Consider the following 14,834-nt stretch of genomic DNA (forward strand, 5'->3'; position numbering starts at 1 on the left):
TTAGTTTTGGTCAGTTTGTCAAATATTTTCAAATAAAATTTTAATAAATTTTAATCCAGCACTCTTCTCCGATTTTATTGCACATGTTAAACAATGTAGTGTATAACATATTGATGTAGTTAGGCCAAATATGGATTTTATTTATTTATTTATTTATTAAAAGATGTTATTTATTTATTTTTACAGAGAGGGAGAGAAACATGAATGTGTGGTTGCCTCTCACACATCCCCCACTAGGGACCTGGCCCACAACCCAGGCATGTGCCCTGACTAGGAATCAAACCAGCAGCCCTTTGCTTTGCAGGCCCGTGCTCAATCCACTGAGCCACATCAGCCTGGGATGGCCAGTTTTATTACAGAAAAATTTTGCATGTCTTCCTCTTCACCAGCCTGTTCTGGCATGCTTCTAATGATACCAGAATCGCCTGGATCAATGATAGCCAGTGTGCACATTCCAGTATTTTCCACACGCTGTGCCCAGTTCAGTACCATTGCCAGTGTGTGGTGGACCCCAGTCCCGGCCAACATGGCATAGCACTCCGTTTCAGGGCTCCTCCAGGCTGGACAGTTGTTGGCCGGGGTGACCAGTTTCGCTTTGCCTTCTCCGATCATCTTCAGAGTTTCCTGTACCCCAGCACGTGCTTTCCCCTTTTCATAACAAGTAGGAGCCCAGAGTTGATCAGCTCCAGAGGCTTTTTTGTCTTCTTTGTGGCCACCATCTTCCTGCCTCTGGTGAGGGATCGCCCCCAACAAAGACCAGCTGCCAAGTTGGCAGGGGACCGAGAAAGGGCCTAATGTGTATGTTAAAATAAATATATTTTATATTGCATATCTACTTGCTTTATCAGCTCTGATTAATATCTTGGATTATAATGTATACTATATAGACTCAATTTCCATAGCTGGATTATATTCTAAGAGATCTTTGCCAGTTGCTTATTTGGAACCAGAATGAATTTACACACCAAAAGCAATTATTATGAATAGCTCTCAAGCACCAAATTAGCATAAAAATCCACTTGATCTACTGTGTAGCTTTAATATCATTCAGGAACCCTGTAGTCAATACCTCAACCCGTACCCTAACGATTATGCTGAATTATGGAGGTTTATGCCAAAAATGGAAGGTTCTTCAAACGGGCTGGCTCCCTTCTCCCAATTCCCAGTTCTGATCAGTCCCTGCTGGGGACAGAGGCTCCACTGCTGAACCTCGAGCCCTGCAGAGAAAGTCACCCCCTGCTGGGTGTGGAAACCAGTGCCTGGCTTCATGTGGGGAAAATTTACCCTCAGGAGTGCTAGTTTGACCATAACTGTCTCAGAGTCTTTTTTTAAAAAGATTGTACTTGTTTATTTTTAGAGAGAAGAAGGGAGGGAGAAAGAGAGGTAGAGAAACATCGCTACGTGAGAAAAACATGGACCAGTTGCCTCTCATACACTCCTAACCAGAGACTGAGTCGCAACCCAGGCATGTGCCCTGGCCAGAATCCAACTGGCAACCTTTTGCTTTGTGGGAAGATGCTTAACCAACTGAGCCACCCCAGTCAAGGCTGGCTTAGAGTCTTCATAACTGAAAGGTTCTGTCTGGGACAGGGCCACCTGGGTAGCTGTGAGTCAAAGAATCATGAAGGAAACAGAAACTCTCCTTGAACACACATTGGTCAGTGATAGGCCTAGTATGACTTTTGTCACATTACACTTACTCTGAGAATCTCTTCCTGACCCTTCATATCTGGGTCAGATGTCCTACCTGTGGTCTCCCTTAACAAACAGGGCACACTCACCTGTCCCTGCCAGTTTACCTGTCTGCCTCCTTTACCCTGGCTCAGTGGTTCTCAATCCTGGCTGCACACACAGTTATCTGGAGAGCTCTGAGCAAACGTGATGCTCAGGCTCTCTCCCTGTCCAATTAAAGCATAGTCTCTGGGATGGAAGCACATACACCATGATGTTTTAAAAACTCCTCAAGAGGTTCTAATATTCAACCATGATTTAGAACCACTTCCTCGGTTTAAAGAACAAGGAGATCTTTAAAAGCAGGGCACGTGCTTGCTTATTCATCATGGGTATTAAATGAGTTAGTAAACCTCTTAGAATAGTGCCTGGGTGCCTGGTGGCATACATTCCGCTGTTAATAGTTTAATTGCCATTTCATTAGTAGTAGTAGTAGTCAGTACAATTCCTGACCACCGGGCACCTTACCACTCATTTAACTTACATAAATTAAACCATATACGCTGAAGACAAAGAGGAGAGGCAGCAAGAGAGAAATACTATTTTAAAAGCTTGGGTGATTCCATGGACCTTCCACTCAGTATTCAACGGCCCCAGAATAAGCCTGAAACAGGCGATCTGGGTCTGCTTTTCCTTCCACCTTTTTAGTCCTAAGTGTCTTCCAAAGTGTGAGCATCTTGCTACAGTATGTACAATACAGTTAACCCATGAACAATGCTGGGGTTAGTGGTGCCAACCCCTTGCGTAGTAGAAAATCCACATAAACTTTTGATTTCCCCAAAACTTAACTACTAATATAGCCTACTGTTGACCAAAAGCCTTATTGACAACATGAACAATTAACACATAGTTTGTGCTATATGTATTATATACTGTATTCTTATAAAGTAAGCTAGAGAAGCAAAAATGTTAAGAAAATCATATGAGCCCTGGCTTGTGTGGCTCAGCAGATTGACTGCCGGTCATTGCTGAAAGGTCTCTGGTTCGATTCCCAGTCAGGGCACATGTCTGGGTTGTGGGCCAAATCCCCAGTTGGGGGTGTGGGAGAGGCAACAGATTGGTGTTTCTCTCACACACCCACGTTTCTCTCTCTTTCTCCCTCCCCTCCCCTCTCTCTAAAAATAAATAAATAAATAAAATCTTTAAAAAACATGAGACAAAATACATTTACAATATTATACATATTTATTGAAAAATAATTGTGTATAAGTGAACCAGCCTGCTTCAAACTCATGTTGTTCTAGGGTCGACTGTATAGGCAGTTAAAGTTTTTGAGAATAATTTTGACTCTGTGAGTTTTCATCAAGGTATTTACACGATAAACTGACTGGGAGTCAAAAGTCTAAGGTTCTGTTCCAGGCTCTTTGAGCAAGTCTCTTCAGCCTTCTGGGTCTCATTCTTCCCTCGAGAGTTCTATTCTCTGGTTTTGAAATCCAGATGAACCCTGTCTTACTCCATCTTGTCTGCTTCTATGGCCCTGGTAGATCAGGCTCCCTAATCATGACTGCGTGGGCCCATTCCTGCCTGCCCTGCCCAACTGACCATCAAGGCTCTCGCCCCACCAATGCCCCACGAAGCCTCCCCTTGCCTGGGGTGGTGCTAGGGAGGTTGTTTCATCAGCTCTGAATAGTTTAGCAGCTGTGTGTGTTGAATAAGTGGTCTTGGAAACCATTGCCATTTATACCGTAGTCCAGAGGAAGAACAATGCTATGGAATCATCTTTCTTGAATGCTAGTTCTGGGAGTAATGAGAGCTTTAGGAGTCCAGGTCATACTTTGGGATGTTTCTTTTAGGAAAAAAAAAAGACCATCTGACATTTCACTCAGTCAGCCTGGCCTTTGGCCCAGTTTTCCCAATCACGGGAGGTTTCTCAGCCTGGCAGCTCATCAGAACAACTGAACAGATGCCAATAGCAGTTCCCCTCCCCCACATTGTAAACAAGGTGTGAAGTGCTAATCAAACACACATGGCAGTCCAGTTAATTTAAAAATTCACAAAATCAATGGGAAAATGAGGTCGATTCCTGTTAGAGATGAAATGATAGAATTGCCAACATTCTGTTGTACTTACATTATTTTAAATGAGAATCTTTGGGTAGGACCAGGGATTATTTTAACCATGTGCAGAGATGTTCTAATGAGATTTGACCTGCATTTAAAAATAGTGAAGTGACAAATCTTTTAAATCCAGTTGTGCATTTGGGATTGTTGTATGTTTGCTTTGGTTCCCTTTGGTTTTGTTCTTCTCCAGAGGCATCGTGGACTGGTCTTGTACTTGGGGAGTTTCCTGATTGTCATGTTCGAGTTGAAAGAGATCAGATATACTCACGAGTTGCCCATTAACTTCATCTAAATCCACTGCCCTTCAAAAAAACACAGGATTAACAGAGCAGCAGCCACTCTTTGGGCCAGGCAGCAGCCTTTAATGTTCATCTGCACTTAACCCAATACATATTTTGTTGGAAATATTTTACCCCTAAACCTCCTCTGCCTCTATTGTTTTACACCCCTCTTTTCTCTTGGACACCTACTCAATGATAGAGCCTGTTGCTTTCATCTGCTCCCTACACAGCCACAACCCCAGTGCTAGTCAGCATCACCTCTCTCAGGGACTACCACTGTAGTTTCCCAACTGGTCCCCTGTACTACACCTGCCTGCCCGATAGTTCAGTGTCACACGGCAGCTAGAGGAATCTTCTAAGCATCCTATCATGGTTGTATTATCCCTCTTACGTAAAACTTCAATGACTTCCTTTTCTATTTTATCAATTACAGTTAACTTTCAATATTGTTTCATATAGTTTCAGGTAGATAGCATTGTGGTTAGATGAAGAGATCCCCCAACAATTCAAGTACCCACCAGGCATCGTACATAGTCATCACAGTATTGACTATGCTCCCTTTGCTGAACTTTACATTTCTGTGACTAGTTTGTAACTACTAATTTGTACTTCATAGTCCCTTCACCCAGCCCCTCCAACCTTCCTCCCCTCTGGCAACCATCAGTTTGTTCTCTACATCTGTGAGTCTGTTTCTTTTTTGTTTATTTGGTTCTTTATATTCCATATATAAGTGAAATCATATGCTATTTGTCATTGTCTGACCTATTTCACTTAGTATAATACCCTGTAGGTCTATCCATGTTGTTGCAAAGGTAACATTTCATTCCTTTTCACGGCCAAATAATATCCCATTGTATATATGTACCACACTTTTTTTTTAAAAAAGATGGTCAGTCTTTTGATTTTTTAAAGATTTTATGTTTTTAATTTTAGAAAGAGGGGAAGGAAGAGAGGGAGAGAAACATCAATGTGTGGTTGCCTCTTGCATACCCCTTATTGGAGGCCTAGCCTGTACCCCAGGCATGTGTCCTGACTGGGAATTGAACCAGGGACCCTTTGGTTCACAGGCTGGTGCTCAATCCACTGAGCCACACCAGCCAGGGCTGTACCAGAGCCTTTGATCCACTTGTCTGTTGATGGGCACTAGGGTTGCTTCTATTTTTTAGCTATTGTAAATAATGCTATACTTGGGCAAGAGAAGCAACAGAAAAAATAAACAAATGGGACTACATCAAACTAAAAGGTTATTGCATAGCAAAGGAAACCATCAACAACATGAAAAGAAAGTTTACTGAATGGGAGAACATATTTGCCATTAATACATCTGATAAGGGATTCATATCCAAAATTTATAAAGAATTCATACTACTTAGTGCCAAAACCCCCACAAATATTCAATTAAAAAATGGGCGGAGGACCTGAACAGACAGTTCTCCAAAGAGGACATACAGATAGCCAATAGACATATGAAAAGATTCTCAACACCATTAATCATCACAGAAATGCAAATTAAAACCACAATGAGATATCATCTCACACCTGTCAGAATGGCTATCATCAATAAATCAACAAGTGTTGGCAAGGATGTGGAAAAAAGGAAACCCTTGTGTACAATTGGCAGAAGTGCAAATTGGTGCAACCACTATGGAAAACAGTATGGTGTTTCTTCAGAAAATTAAAAATGGAACTGCCTTAATAACTCAGCAATTCTGGTTCCAGGTATATATCCAAAGAAACCCTGAAACACGGATTCAAAAAGATATATTCATCCCTACGTTCATTGCAACTTCGGTGACATTCCATCGCTGCTAGGATTGAATTGCAAATCCTCAGCGTGGCTGAAGAGCCCTGCTGAGCCAGCTCTATCTACCTCATGCTCTTCTCACTGTGCTCCAGTTACACCAGGCTTTGATTTTTGTTTGTAGTTTCTTCAGGGCTGATAGAAGTTTCTTTCCATCTGTAGATTGTGAGGACATGCTGTTCCATCTGCCTGACATGACAAGCTCCCTGCCTCATCTCCCAACCAGCTCTCTTTCCCTACACTATGTCTCCTCCTCAGAGAAGCCTCCCCTTTACTCCCTTGCCCAGGTTAGGTCTCTACACATTCTCATGGCTCCCAAACATGTTGTAGGTTAACAATGACCGAAATCATAGTTAGATAACTGAAACATTTCAGGCTGGCTTCTCTCCTAAAACGGTAAGTTCCATGAGGGCAGGGGTGTTGTCCTGTTCATCGCTGTAACGCCCCACCCAGCAGAATATCTAGCGGGTGTTCTATATACTGACTGAATAAAGTAATAGTTTCTCCTGCACAGATTGGTTTACTCTCTGGTATTTGTTTTAGTCTCCCTTTCCAAATTCATTTGCCTTCTTTATGGCATGATGCAGTTTCTCCCTGAAAGGAGAGAAGTCCCAATTCCTTCGGGACTGATCCCTCTCTGGAGGGGTGAGTTGTGAAGGGTTGTAGGAACCTGTCAACACTGCGCCACTGAGGTCCGAGTTCCCTTTGTGATTCTGCCATAGGCAGCTGTTTTGAGGTCTTCTGGGACTACCTGTCTTCACATCACACACTCGACTCTGTTGATCTTTGTGCTGCCACTGGTCTCCAGTGAGCCGCACAGAAGCAGATGAATAGGTAGTACTTTAAGATACTTTCCAAGTGTCACCTCTGCTCATACTGGTTTGCGGTTACTGCACACCAGCTCAGATGTTGGCACAGCACTCAAGTGTCAATATTACATCTCTTCTCATGGGCAATGCAGAACGGCTCAGACTGGATTTTTGCTTTAGCCCATATGGAGGTACTACTCTTGCTGATAGGCAGACTATAACCTCAGTTTTCTTTAGGTCTTCTAGTCGGTCCATCCTTGTTCAATGATCACCCAACCGCCCCCCAACGCCAAATGGGCTCACAGCCTTGGAGTAACTGATCTTGATGGCCTCACGAGATTAGATTTTCCATAGTTTTTCTTTGCTTGATATAAATGTCATAAAAGAATCTGCTCAGATAAGAGCTTTCCTAATTTCTACCTCTGTATTAATAGAATTGTTTCAATTCTATAGTAATTCACTGCCTGAGCAGATGTTTGATTATACTATTGGGGAAACCAATTCGGTTGCCTTCAAAATCATCCCGTTCCTGTTTTCTACCTGGCGGGTTATATCAGCATCATGGGAGTATTATGGGAGCAAACCAAAGGTACCCTGAGTTCACTGTTAACATCTTGGATATATCCATATACGTACTTCTCCCTTCACTTGTATATCCAGCGCATTTTTGTTAACCCTTTAGGTAAGTTCAATCATAATTTTCCTAAAATTTGACTCTATAGCTTATACTTTAAATACTTTTTGATAGTACTGTCCTCTTTAAAAGACCTCCTAACATTTCTATTATTCAAATTTCTCACTCAGCACATGGTGGTAAGAGGTCAAGTTCTAGAACCAGACTGCCCAAATTCACTACTCAGAGATGTGTGACCTTTATGCCAATTTTCTTACCTGCAAACCTATGACAGTACCTACCTCACTGGGTTTTCGCCAGGATTAAACGATTTAATCCACTGAAGTGGCTGGCATACAGCGAGTGCTCCATACATATCAACTCCTATCATCTGTCATCAGTCATATTAACTATTATCATCAGGTGTGTACCAAACTCCAAGAAGGTAGGGGTTTGTGTCTGTTTTGTTCATTACTGTGTTCTCAGGGCCTGGAAGAGTGCCTGGCACAGTAAGACACTCGAGTATTTGTCGAATGGGTTAATCCACTGGAGATTTACAGCCCAGCCCAATTGAAATACTCCCCATTCTCACATAGTGTTTTCCTGTTCTGTGGCTTTCCCTTCCTCTAACACCACTTCTGTTGGTGAGTCATAACCATTCAACGCCCACTCTGATACAATCTGTATGAGGCTTTTCGTAATCATCCCAGGAGGAAATCTGTCTATAGACAATTCTCTCTTGGTACGTCATATGGACTACTCTTCAGCAGTTAACAGTCTTATTTCTTCGATCTTGTAAGCAACTTGAGGGAGTTACGCATTACTGGACAGGGTGTTTGTTGAACATGTTTTCTGTTTGTTTTTTAATTGGACAGACTTTGTAACCCATTAAAACACCATCATTGTTGTGGCAGTCTTTCTAGGATAACCTCTGCATGGAGAGCAAAGTCCCACCCACCGGGGGACAAAGGGTAGGGAAGAGCCAATAAATAAATACAGTTGAGCCTCAATGAATATGGTTCATGTTGTACCCACGTTTCCCAGGTAAGGGCTACGCCCTTGACTTCTAATTACTTCACAACCAGTGTGGGATTTGGACCTAGGTTTGAGGCCCATAGTTAGTAATAATAACACCTACTACATCTTACAGAATTTGGTATGATCAAATAAGGTAGTAAGTGTATTTTAATATTGCTGAACATTAAGAATATTCATTGTTATTGAAATAAACAGCATACTTACATAAAATGGGGAGGGAAATGACTTGGTGTGCAATACTAATGAGAGCAAGGCAGAGCCTGGCTTGTACCTGTGCAAAGACTGAGTACACTACTCAAGTCTGAGGGACAATTTTGAATTGTTCAATACGTTTCTAAACAATACTCAGAAAAATCATGGGCACGTTAATAATACAATTTTGCTTCTGAAGTATGTTAACAGTTCCCCAGTTACTCTTATATTTTGTTTTGGTCCTCATAACCAGTGTCAGAGATGGTGTACATTATAGCATTTTCACTTTACCCTTAATTGAAGTTTTAGTTTGAAGTCACACAGTAAATGATGGCAATGGGATAGCAACATGATTGGAATAACTTGCTACAACAGGGAAACTGTTGGAGAGATTCAGGCCTCAGTGATCTTGCTTTAATGACTTTGGATGCTGGTAGGGACTTGGTCTACAGTTATTTTTTAGTTCAAATCAGTGTTAAATTTCCTAAACAATATTCCAAATTTGGCCAGGGCTTGCAACTCCCTTCCAGATCAACAATGTGCCCTCAAAAAGTTCTGAGCTGGTTAACACACACATGCCTGGCGAGTCATCAGCTATCTCTCTGTTGGACAGTTTATGGGCTCATGTTGTTCTCCTCCAAGTCTCATTGTAGACTTCTGCACAAATCCCTTTGGCCTAGAATGCAGAAGAACTACATTGTTGGTCATGGCTTAGATTGTAAAAGATAGCTAAATCTCAAGTCCACATTCTCCTCTGGCCAGTTGCATTGAGATCATTTTATAGGGATCAAGAGACTTCCTGGTGCCCAGAGAAAACACCAGAAAATACTGTACAAGTGGTTTTGCACAGCATGAATTCAAGCTACTTATGATCTGGGTGCTCATGTATGACTTTTTGTCTCTCATAAAAACTAAGGTCTTGATTCATGGTCATCCCAGAGATCAGAATCATACAGTTGTGATATTCCAACCCATCATTTAGATCCTGCTGACCTCTTGAATCCTGGCTGCAGATATGTTTATGCAGTAGAAAGAGGTGCTTAAATACAAGTTGCTACAAGGTTTACTTAAAGAGAGATGATCTTCAGCCAAGTTTTTTTACAACATTCATCACTATGTTGGCTTAGAGTAGCTGCTTTCAACAGCTCTTGGAGATAGAACTCAACTGAAATGCAATAGTGCTTTTTCCTCAGATTCTGCCATTTCACCCACAGCTTTAAGAATATGAATTTAACAACTGTCTAGACCACGGGTGCCTAGGCTCTGGCCCAGGATGGCTATGAATGTAGCCCAACAAAAAATTGTAAATTTACTTAAAACAGTGAGATTATTCTGTGATTGTGTCACAATGTCACATAAAATAAACATATGTACACCCCCGCTACTTGTACATGTGCATGGCTTCAGTTTTATGGTCTGTGACTTCCAGTGTGTTACCTTCCAAGCATGGACAGTAGAACTGACACCATCAGACATTACATGTGCTCATAGTGACTTAGTGAGGCAGTGATTATCAATGATATTTCAACCTACCATTGCAACGTTAGGCATTTGATGTTATTTAGCAGTCAGGTAAGCATTCTTATTTGATTTTATTATAGGTACTTTCACACCTCAGCAGCACCTTATACATCGCCCACCAAGCTTTACAACTGTCCCTCCACCTCATGCTGCATCAGTAGCCACGAGGGCTGTTTGAAAGGCCCAAACCTTGCTTTCTATTTTCCTGTCAATTAATTTTCATAATGAAGTAAATGAAGGCCCTTATCTATTATTTTTAAAAGGTTTTATTTATTCTTAGAGAGAGGGGAAGGGAGAGAGGGAAACATCGGTATGTGAGAGAAACGTGGATTGGTTGCTTCTTGCACACCCCCAACTGGGGACCTGGCTCAAACCCAGACATATACAATGACAAGGAAATGAACTGGTGACCTTTCATTTCGCTGGCTGGTGCTCAATCCACTGAGCCACACCAGCCAGGATCCTTATCTAATATTATTATTTTTTAAATCCCAACATGGCTTCTCAAAAGAAAAAAGAACCCCCCAAAAGAAAAAATACAGATGAAGGAAGATTGTTCGGTGAAAAGTGGACAGATGACTACTTTTTTGTTGAGGCAAATAATAAGGCACTCTGCTTAAGTTTCAGGGAATTTGTGCAAGTTTCCAAAGACTGCAATTTGAAAAGACATTATACGCAAAAAACACGCTGCCAAATTCAATGTATATGAAGGATTGTGTTGTAAAGACAAAACAGCAGAACTGAAAAAACTGTTTCCTCAACAAAAATATTTTTGAAAAGTTACAACTTGGGCGAATTTCACTGTAAAAGCTAGTCATGTGGTAGCATTGTTAGCAGCAAAACAATCAAAACCTTTTATTGATGGTGAGTTTATTAAGCAATGCATAGAAAGTATGGTAGATATAATTTGCCCTGGAAAAAAAGGGGTATTTCTAAAATCAGTTTTTCACCAAAATATATCCAGAATCAAAGAAATAAGAAAATCTATTGAAAGAAGTTTGGAGAGTAAAGCTGCTAATTTAAAATTTTATGCTTTGGCGACAGGTGATGGCACTGATGCTACAGATGCGGCTCAACTTGCCATTTTTATTAGATGCGTTGATAACAAATATGTCACTGAGGAAATGGCTTCTTTAGTGCCACTAAAAGATGTAACTAACTCGAGAGATTTACACGAAGTGGTAAAAAATATATCCAAGTGACTTTCTTCGTCCGTTGTTAGCATATCTGGTACAGTTACTCATTGTACGATGGTGGGTAAAAGAGAGGGACTTGTAAAATTAATAGAAGGCAGTGCAATTGCTGCCCAAAACTCATGTTTTGCATAGTACATCAGAAAATTTAGGCACAAAAGCTTTAGAAATAGATGATGTCATGCAAATCATCATCAAGACTGAATTTCGTTAAGAGCCAAGGGATTAAATCATCACCAATTCCAAAAATTCCTTAAAAGTACTGAAGCTGACTACGGTGACACCATTTACTTCTTGGAAGATAGTTAAGTCAAGGCCAAATATTGAAAAGATTTTATGAGTTGCGATGTTATCAAGTCATTTATGGTATCAAAAAACAAATTTGTGCTGGAACTTAGATGATGAAAACTGGCTTACAGATTTAGCATTTTTAGTGGATTTAACTGCTCATTTAAATGAGTTAAACATACATCTTCAAGGTGAAAACTGACTTACCAATACCATGTTACAAACCGCAACAGCGTTCCAAGTGAAACTGAAATTATGGCAAGCTCAAATTAAGGCAAACAATTTTATGCATTTCGACACATTGGCTAAACACAGTCCTGTGAACAGTGAAAAATATGCAGCCTTGCTTTTCCATTTGATACAAGAATTTGAAAATAGATTTCAAGATTTTCAGGAAAACAATACTTTGCTATATTCACAACTCAATTTTCAGCCGACATAAATGTTACCTGAAAATTTTCAAATGGAGTGCATAGAGCTGCAATTGGACATTCTACTTAAAGAAAAATATGATCATGTCTCTTTACTGGACTTTTATAAGTCCTGTCTTCCCAGAGACAAATATCTCTTGCTTCACAATCACGCCTTATTCATGTCATCACTATTTGGCAGCCCTACATTTGTGAGGAACTATTTTCAAGAATGAAACACATTTAGAGTAAAATTAGAAGCAAAATATCTGATGAGCATCTTGAAAACTTACTGAGAATTGTAACTACTCCTATTACACCAGATATTGATGCACTAGTTTCTCAAATGTCAAACATCCCACTGGTTTTATGTTGCCCTCTCTTACTTTTATAATTAAAATAAATAAATAAATAAATAAAACCAATGACAAAAACTAAGCAAAGGCTTTATTACTTAGATATGTACATTTTCTATATTAGTGATCACAAACTTGGGACATGCTTGATGATTTTAGAAGACTATCAAAAGAGCTGCTGCATAACTTGTGTTATTATGTGAGGACTTTTTTGCTTATTGGTGGTGGTGGATATCATGAAATTTATGGTTGGACCTTATTTTTTTTTGCTCATCAGTTTTCATTACTGTTTGTGTATTTATTTAATGTGTGGCCCAAGACAACTGTTCTTCTAGTGTGGCCCAGAGATGCCAAAAGGTTGGACACTCCTGATCTAGACAGAGCAGAACATCATTTTAAGCTTGCGTAAACCCACTGTAACACAGTAACTTGATTTGTAATTGAACAAATAGCCTTAAAAGGACCTGGGATGTTTCATAATATCCCACGAAGAAAATTAAACCCAAAAGATGTTTAATTGATAAATATAAATTCTATGAAGGTCATGGGGACAATGGTCTCAAAATATGCTTGGGACAACACATGAAGATATAAAGATACATAAAGGTGTATCACAACCCTAAAAAATAAGTCGGCAGCCTTAAATATACGAAGGGTATCCTCCTGGTTTCAATCTTACCTTTTTGGTGGTTTCTTAGAAAGGTTCTTTTTACTAAGAATCTAGCTCTGTCCAGTTGCTTACTTTTATAAACCATGTCAATTTTATAAAATTGCACTCTGGTTTTTAATAGCTTTACATTAATCCAAGCACCAGATCAGCTGTTTAGGAATTTTACAGTAAACTCTTTGCTCAGTTATCTCCAAACACTGCTTTAAGCAACACACAGATACCAGGTCAATGTCACAGGATTCTCATCTGATTTCTAATTCAGTAATACAGTTTTAACCAGAAGACTTTATCAAACTTCTTATGATTATTAGAGTACAATGACCAAATGCCAACAATTTAAAGTGGCACAGGGAATATGTGGCATATACCCTACCAAAAACATGTTTGACTCCAACAACACATGAATTTACTCATAACTGCCAAATAAAGTCAGATTTTCAATATAATTGAATATAAACCTAATATAATTACAGTTGCCAGGACCAGGGAGGTCTGGCTGTCATTAAAGAGGTAAGGAAATGCATGGGGTCTTTGGGCCGGCTCTTCTTCTGAAACCTCATCTGCTGACAAGATGGAAACCAGGGGGTATTAAACATGACTCACTGGTCTAACTGACCTTGCTGGCAGTTACCATCTAGGTTTCCTTTTATTGGTAGTTATTATTCTTTCTCTCTCTAGAAAAAACATTTGTCTGCTTAGACCAGCTGGGCGATTCATTTACTGAGCTGTTTTACTTTAGTTTTGGGTCTGTCTTTCTAAGAAAAACATTATGTAAATTATTCAATATCAGGCTCTAAGAAAGACTACTATACGTCTCAAATATCTAGAATGCGCCCTGGCTGGCGTAGCTCAGTGGATTGAGCTCAGGCTGCGAACCAAAGTGTCACAGGTTCAATTCCCAGTCAGGGCACATGCCTGGGTTGCAGGCCACGGCCCCCAGCAACCACACATTGATATTTCTCTCTCTTTCTCCCTCCCTTCCCTCTCTAAAAAATAAATAAAATCTTTAAAAAAAATATTTAGAATGTCCCTTGTTCTCGCTAGAGGCTCTTCTTCTGAAATATGAATTAATACACAGGAGTGGGCAAAATATTAACAGTTTGTGCACCTCTGTATTCTTCTGAGTATTATGCTAAATCAGGTTAAGTCAGTTTACCTAAAGGTTGTACAATTCTGGTTCACAGGACTCAGAATGAAGATAACTGGGCTTTAAGCCATCCAACATAAGGGGCACTGCCTACAGATGCAAGATAGTTTTGAGCTAAGATATACAACCACTACATCCTGCACAAGACAAGGAAGACAATACATTTTAAGCTCTACAATATGAGTGTTCTTCTACTGAAAAGAAATTATATAGTTTTCAGATTTGCTTTGTCAAAACTGATCTGTCACAATAATTAAAGATATTATATACACACATAAATAATTTTCAAAGACAAATCTATTCCTTAATCAAAGTTCAGAACCTACCACTTAAATTTGTGAACGCTTTTAACTATAAAGAAAACTGATGATTTTCACCAATGTGTTATATTTCGGATAACATGAGACAATATTTGGGAGAAATAAAACCAAAGGCTATTTTGAAAGACCATGTCAAATTCTTCCATTTCTTCTGTGCTGGTACATGTAGTAATTAATTTAAGAATGGAGACAACTGTGTTTACACTGTCATCAACGGGGATGGTCTACCTGACAAGTATAGGCCATGAAGTTCAAAGAATTGTGTCTGTACTTCGAAAGTTCCAAATGCCAACCTAACCTTCAGTGTCATCTGTGTACCAGTTACTACTATAATTACCTTTTACTTTCTTTTACCACTAGAACTTGTTGTATCGGAAGTCCACTGAAAAGCCAAGTTTTAAATG

At 39.9% G+C, this 14,834-nt stretch overlaps 1 pseudogene; it reads right to left on the bottom strand.

The window, feature by feature from the left end:
• Positions 1–330: 330 nt before the first annotated feature.
• On the bottom strand, positions 331–719 carry LOC123805378 (annotated as a pseudogene).
• Between the last annotated feature and the right edge of the window lie 14,115 nt (positions 720–14,834).

This window comes from Phyllostomus hastatus, unplaced genomic scaffold (genome assembly GCF_019186645.2).
Source record: "Phyllostomus hastatus isolate PE091 unplaced genomic scaffold, TTU_PhHast_1.1 phas_scaffold_317, whole genome shotgun sequence".
Lineage (NCBI taxonomy): Eukaryota > Metazoa > Chordata > Mammalia > Chiroptera > Phyllostomidae > Phyllostomus > Phyllostomus hastatus.